Raw genomic sequence first — 7691 nt, forward strand, 5'->3', positions numbered from 1 at the left:
TACTGGTGTTCATTCAGACCTGTTCTAAATCAACTACGTTGCTTAGCTTCTGAGATTTGAGGTGTGTGAAATAAGAGAAAGTGGGTGTAGCCTGCTTCTTGGTGGCAATCCTAGACATGTCTTGTGTCAACAATTGTTATTTCGACATGAAAGTACAAAGGAATTATTGACTATGGGGTAAAAAGTTTATTCATGTTGTTAATTTTGGGGGGTAAATGTTTTTTCGGGTATTCTGCCCTACCCCCGTAGGCCTTTAGAATCAGCCAGAATATGAGGTTTGAAAATCTTTAAGTAAGATTGGATCAAATTTTCAGAAAACCTTAAATGAAATCAAAATGGTAGCTCTGGGGATCACTAATTGCTGGTAATCCTAACACAAGAAAAAAAAACCTATAGAGTTTAGAATAATTCATTCTTTTTGTTTTGTTTTGTTTTGTTTTTGTATAGCTGCATGGCTGAAATAAAAAACCAAACAAACCCAAATGTATAAATATGGCAGAAGGTAGGTGGGGTACATCTGTCTTCTTTAGAGAAGCATGAGCTTTTGTAGGCTACTACCTATGTCATAAGACACTATGAATCATAAATGGACATAAATGAAAGTTTCAGGGAAAATGAAAAAGGTCCATCACAAAAATTCTCCCAGCTTAAAGGTAATGAAAAATGAAGAAGTTTTCCAGAGCGGTATTTCAAATTACTGTTTTTCATGCTAGAGCTTGTGGCAGGACACTGGTGGTGCCTGCCACTTTAAGGGCTGAGCAAACAGCCAGCAGGCGCTTGATTACAGTGGCCATTTTAGAACTCTGGCTACCTATATAAACACAGCAATTCACTGCTGGCAGGTCAGGCAGAAACATTGCCTGGCTGCAAGACTGTATGCAACATCCTGGAGGTAAGGGCAGGAGATTAAGGGAATGGTTTGAAGGCTCCTGGCCCTGGGCATGATCTAAAACTGCACCCTGCCAGTGATGGGTAGCCTCGTGGGACTCCTAGTGGCATGGGATCCCCTAGGAAATACCAGAACAGTTACCACCCTGATGAAAGGCAGGTCAGGGTCCTTAACACCTAGCCCCCACAATATTGTGCATATAAGGGGGCCAGGTATGGCTACAGTCACCTGAGCTCAAGGAGGGTGTAAGACTCAGAAGGGGCCAGGCATGGTTACAGCAACTTGAGCCCCCACAGCAGAGGGAAGCCCCATGGCCCCAGTGAGGGGATAGAGATGTGGAGCCCCAGTGAGGGAGCAGCCCCAGTGGAGGAGCAGACATGAGAAACCCCACTGAGTGGGAAACCAGAGGGCTCGGAGACCAGTATGTGTGCATGAGTGTATGGAGTTGCCCCGGGAGGGGCCAGGGCAAGCTTGGACCCGGCCGGGTAATTGGATGGCCCCTATCCCAGTGATAGTCATGGGAGAGACCCAAAAGATGGTATGTCTGCCACCCAAGGTATGAGCTAGATAAAGCCTATGGCCAAAGGGGCCTGCTCTGGGAGGGAGCAAGATGGTATAAGTTGTCAATGTGTGAAGGAGATCCTGTGAGAGGGGGTGGAGTGTGAGAGGCCCTAGTGAGAGGAGGGTGGTATGTGTGTCTGAGCCCTGACAATGAGGGGTAAGCTTGGTCCGGCTATAGGCCAGGAGCATTCTCATCTGGATGCCATCTGTGAAGCTTGGGATGCAGTGTAGGGGAGGAACAGAGCTGCAGATAGCGCCCCTGGCATTGGGGCAAGAATGGTCAGCCTCCCACTAATTAACACCATAATTGTATATCATCAAGGTGTGGCAGGAGAGGTGGTAGGCAGTTGCCCATAGAAACAGGTCGATGGGCCAATGACAGACCGGCCCCAAGAAAGCTCCCTGTTACAGAGCTTTAGGGATGGTATAATACAGTGAATGCTTCCCACTGCAATGCTATTGCATTTCTGTTAATACAGAAGCCCATATTTCGAGAGAATTGTGAGGTAAGGGAAATAATAGCTGGGAAATAATAGTAGTGAAGATGTGCCAGCATAGGCTTTGGTTCAGACTTATAGAAGTGAGGGAGCAAATATCTTCCCTACTACTTGCTCCAAAAAATGTCAATTTTAACAGTTGAAGCTCAGTCTAGTTTATGAGAGAAATTGCTATCTGTAGGGTGGGATTTATTGAAAAATATTCTCAACATTAGCCCTATTTTGCTTCTGTTAAATGATGTTTGTGTGTGGAGCTTGGAATAGATAGTGTTGAACTAATTATAACTACAGAATTCTTGCTTGCCTTGGCTTGCCAAATAGAATAAAGTGACTTGCAAATATGAAAAATAGTTACAAAAAGGTCAATTCTAACAGTGTTGTGCAATCTGACTTCAGACAGGGTATTGAAATGGTAAATTGTGGTAAGCTTCATATCAAATGCTACTTTCACACAAATGTATCTCGTTTGTTATTTCACAGGCAGGATGAAATAGAGAATGTAAATTGATGTTGTAAATACTGCTTTGCTTCCCACTTTCCATGAAACTTGTTTTAGAATCTTACAGTGTCAACAAATTATGCACTGGGAAATTTAAAAAAATATATATTTAATCTGTCAATTGTGTCATCAGGTATCAGCAGTCAGTTTTTAACAGTTAAATATATTGTAGCACATTAACACCTGCACATGATGTTTTTTAAACACTGCATGGATAAATAACTTGCAGAGTAAAAGGCAATTCACAGCAGTGCTAAAATATAAGCTTGTCAATTAATTCTGTCATCTCATGGGAATGTTCTGGTATCTTTCAGGTTTTGTATCAGAAACATCTTGTCTAGAGACTGCATTATATTTGATCAAGGTTACAAGAGTGACAGAGATACAGGGAACCATAAAAAGTGAAAGTATTCAGTGTATTTGGATTCCAGTCACTGTTGCACATTCAGGAATTATTGTTGTTTGCATTATTTGTATAATTACAGCATATAGGAGCCTGCATTATCTTAGGTAACAGTACAGCATCAGCATTCATTTCTGTTAACTTTTTACTCCCTAAAGCCTGGCTTCGTCAAGTCCTTGCTGCTGAATATCCAACTACCTAGTAGGTAGTTGGCCCTTAAGTGGCACTCAGGGCCCAAGGGTAGGACCATCCTGGACAAAGCCCTTCTCCCTGAGTTAACCTGCTACCTTGCATCCCTAGCATTCTCCCCAAGAACATAGGGGCCATGACAGGTTACAGGACAGCCCCAGGAAGGTGCTGGAATACTCAGGTCTGAGGGAGGGGTAGGAATGAAGCCCATCATGCCAGCATACTCTAGAAACAACTCCTGGTAGTCACACTTTTCTATACACCACACAAGGAACCCCACAGGCCAGGAGATAATCAGCCAGGGCTTCATGGACCTGGATCCCTGTTGTTTCAGTGGGCCAGGACATGCATTCTCTGATGGGGGGTACACTCTGGCTTGCTTCTGTGCACCATGCATACTTGGTATGCTGTGCCTATCCTATGTACTGGCTCTCCTCTTCTCAGGCCTCACAAAATACCTCTTCTGAGTCTTACAAATATTGTAAAGGATTGTTGTCCTGTAGGGCCAGGCCAACACTCAGGATCTCAAAATTGCACTGTTAGATAGGAGGGTGTGACACAATTGCACATATACACGCACAAAAATCAGTAGGTGCATATATACACTAGATGCAAATACACACACACTACCAACTCAGGCACATACACATCCAAGATTGCCAGTCTAAGCACATGCACACCTATCACCAATTCAAGCACCCACACACTATACACACCAAAAGTTAGACAAAAATCAATTGTCAATACCCAAATACCAAATACACATACACAGATTATTAATTCATATACCATGCACATGATGATTTTATATATATATATTTGCCAGTTCACATATGCACCTACACATACACACAGGTGAGTTTCTGACTTGGGTGGTGTGGTGTGGTATGGTGTGTATGTGTATGCTTGGGTTACCTAGGAAGCTGGGTGACCATGGAAGGGGGAATCAAGGGTCAAAGATTTCCAGAAGAAGGGGAAGGAGGGAGATAGATGGGGGTTAAGATGAGAGAGGGAAAAATAAGAGAGTGAAAGTGTCAGGGCTGGGATTAGAATTTGCAAACTGGAGGGGAGCTGGGGTTAGTTAAGGTCAAGTGGCCCTAGGGTTACTTGAAGTCACTGGGGCTTGGGGTTACTTAAGAGTTAATGTGCCCCAGAGTTACTCACCTGGTGCCAGGGTGGAAACAAGGGAAAAAGCCTGGTGGCAAGGAGGAGACAGCCAGGAAACAGAAAGGCAGAAAGCTGGGAGATAGCCGGGAAATCAAGGAGGAGAGTTGGGAGGTGAATAAGACAAAAATCCAACTCAGGGTTTCAAAATAACAGGTTTATTAAACACACAACACACTACACAGACCCATGAAGTTATTGGTTCCTACGCGCACACATGCACACACACATACTAGTAGCAAGAGAGAAAAAGGTTTGGTGGAGTGATTGAAGTCAAGGTGTGCAGGGACAGAGTCCAGGTCTTTTGCTTGGGGAAGGAAGGTGGGTGATAGCTACCTATCCTGGGCTGTGAGTTGATTCTTGATAGCCAGTTGGGGTCTTCTCCAACAAGGTGTTGTCTAGAGGGGGATGCCAGCAGGGCCTCTGGGTGTATACATGGTGTGGCATGGTGCTGGTTCAGATGGAGAGGGTGTCCCACTGGGTCTGTCTTCACTGCCCCTTTTTATAGAGACAAACCTTCTATGACCCTCGTGGCGGTGGCATGCCCCAGCAAAGGTCAGCACTGGTGTACTGAGCATGTGCACTCCAGGCAAGGACATGCAGCTCCAGGTGTCTGTGGTGCAATAGCGGGGTGGCTGATTTCTGTAGGGTCTTTCTCTTTTTCCGTTCTGCTCCTGGGTGAGTCAATACAAGGCAATAGTCTGGTCATTGAGTTAATGGTCCAGCTATTGTATCTCAAACACCCTCATTCATTACTGTTCATTCAGGAACCAATTTACATGAGACTGGTTATACCTGAGTTATAGGTTACAGCCAAGCAGAGGACAAAAGATAGAGGCTCGACAGACAAAATGGAAACTTGACATAACTTATGCTAACTTACACATGTAGGCCTAGATCATATAAGATCAATAGAAAAAACAGTAAAAATCAATAAAACAGTATAAACATAATAATTATACAATATAAAACAGTGGATCAAAGAAAAAGAGAGAAAAAAAATTGCTACAAAAATGCTAAAATGTATCCTATGTCTTAACTTACTCATACTTATTAATAGGGAGTAGAGATGGAGAGAAAAAGCCAGAAATAGCTGGGGAAGGGAGGGAATGCATTTCAAAAGAAAAAAAAAGAAAAACTGGGGATTTGGCTACAGGATGAAGGCAGCAGTGATAAGGAGCTACTTCTCACCTATGTTAAGGAGCATTCTTGGAGCCTGCCAGCACTTTGTAACACCCAAAGGTGCACTTTAGTCATATAGCACAAACTTAGGCAGTAGTTGCCTCATGTAGAGCTTCACAAGCCACAGCAGAATGGAGTAGGCTGGGTCCCCAGTGATGAGGGGTTGGATGAGGACATTGTCAACTTTGACGCAAGGGTCCCTGGGGATGTACTATTCATTCTGTATCATGTTGGGAAGGATGGAGTTCCAAAACACCCAGGTATCATGGGTGCTACTCACGCATTATATAAGATATGGAGGAAGCAGCACCAGTGGTTGACAATGGCCTGCAGGATGACAGAGAAGCAGTCATTGCAATTGTTAAACTCCTAGGTGCCTTGGGGCAGGCTGAGGATACAGGTGTGGGTAATGTTGATGGCCTTCAGGCAGTTAAGGAAGCCCATCTAACAGAAGTTAGTGATGACCAAGGATCCTGGTTTTCTCTATTTAAGATAATGTTTTATATATATATTTATAAAAAATCCACATTTTTCTGCAATTAATGTGCAAAGTACCTGGTGGAATGGATACCTGGCTTATTTTGTTACTTCCATAATAAAACTTGTGACACTATAACACTAGTAGTGTTTTGAGGCCAGTCAATGCAGGTCTTTATGTGAACTGGCAAATGCTATGGTTTATTAGGCATTTAAACTGTTGTAATTCTGTCCTTCAAGCATACCTTTTAAATACTAGCACAGAGTTATCTGTTGAGAGCCTGATGTTTACTTCATGTCTGTAAAACTTTCCATTCATTCTGAAGACTTTAAAAAATAGTGTTTGCAGACAGAAGTGATAAACTGCAGGATCCCTGCTGTTACATTCAGCTTATAAATTGCTCATGGCTACAGCAGGTGTTTCTGTATGTTAATTTGCTCCATATTTTCTGGTTCAGAAATTATGGAAGTATTCACTGCTTGTATATTTTTCTTGGAACAGGCTAAGCCAATCTCTTGCACATTTAAATGCAGATTTACAAGAGGCAGTTCTCTTATTCTAATGGAAAATGTGCTTTCAGAACTATGAACACTGCTAAATTATAATTCTCCTTATCCTCCAAATTAAAGCATACACTCCTACTGGATAGAATATACACAGTCTCGCTGTCTTTCTCTCTCTCTCTCTCTCTCTCTCTTTCTCTCTCTCTCCATATATATATATTACATTCTCTGATTAAGATCTAGTTTTGAGTAAAGAAGATTGAAAATTCTCTAATGAAACTTTTCAACCTTAAAAAAGTCTTAGTTCAAAATTATATTCCTTTCCAACATTTTTCAAAATGTCTTCTACTGAAAAAAAGTTAAAACAATAAAATCAACGTTTTAAAATTGTGATTTTTGACTTTTACCCAAACTAAAAATAGTGAATAAAGGAATAGGGGTAAAAATGGTGGGGAAGGGTCTTACGTATATGTGCGGAGGGGTATGTATATGTATATATATTTGTGTGTGTGTATGTATGTATGTGTATGTGTGTGTGTGTGTGTGTGTGTATATATATATATATATATAAAACCCTATTTCTAGCTTATCTCAGTTCTTGATATCTGTGAAGCTAATTTGTACTATTTGAATCTCTGGTTTTATAACCTTAATCCTCCATGACACAGTCCACTTGAAACAATATGTTAGCAAACCTCAGTGTTTGCTTTCAAACATATTTAGGAAGAAGCAATTCAGGACAGATAGAGATTATTTTATGATACCTGCTGCACTGTCTTAAATGATAATGTGATTCAATTTCAATGCATATTATCCATGAGCTAGTAGTTACAATAAATATAATTTCATTTTGATTGCTTGAGCATAAAAACATACGTCTCTGTTATAACCTTTCACACTGCTTTTGTATAAGTGTAAATTTTACCAAATTTTAGTTACCAGTGCTTGGATAAGTATAGCCTTTCCATTTCAAAGCAAATGGAAATGCACCTATAATTCCTACCCTCTACCACCATGATAAAGAATTGTTTAATCTGAATCTTAAAATGGAGTATTGTGTCAACCCAAGTACATCAAAGGAAATATTACTCAAGGCCATATTACTATTTGATATGTATTAACAAAAGCTAAAAGTGTCACGTTATAGTACCACTAAACATTTTACTCCTTTTTAAGAGAGAGTCTGGCATGATGAAAATTGCAATGAACATATTTTCATAGTTAGTTTAGTTTGTTTTTTTTTCATAGACATTAGGGCTGGAAGGGACCTCGGGAGATCATCGAGTCCAGCCCCCTGCCCAAAGGGCAGGAAGTCAGCTGGGGTCA

This window comes from Crocodylus porosus, unplaced genomic scaffold, assembly GCF_001723895.1.
Source record: "Crocodylus porosus isolate Cpor-Errol unplaced genomic scaffold, CroPor_comp1, whole genome shotgun sequence".
Classification (NCBI taxonomy): Eukaryota; Metazoa; Chordata; order Crocodylia; family Crocodylidae; genus Crocodylus; species Crocodylus porosus.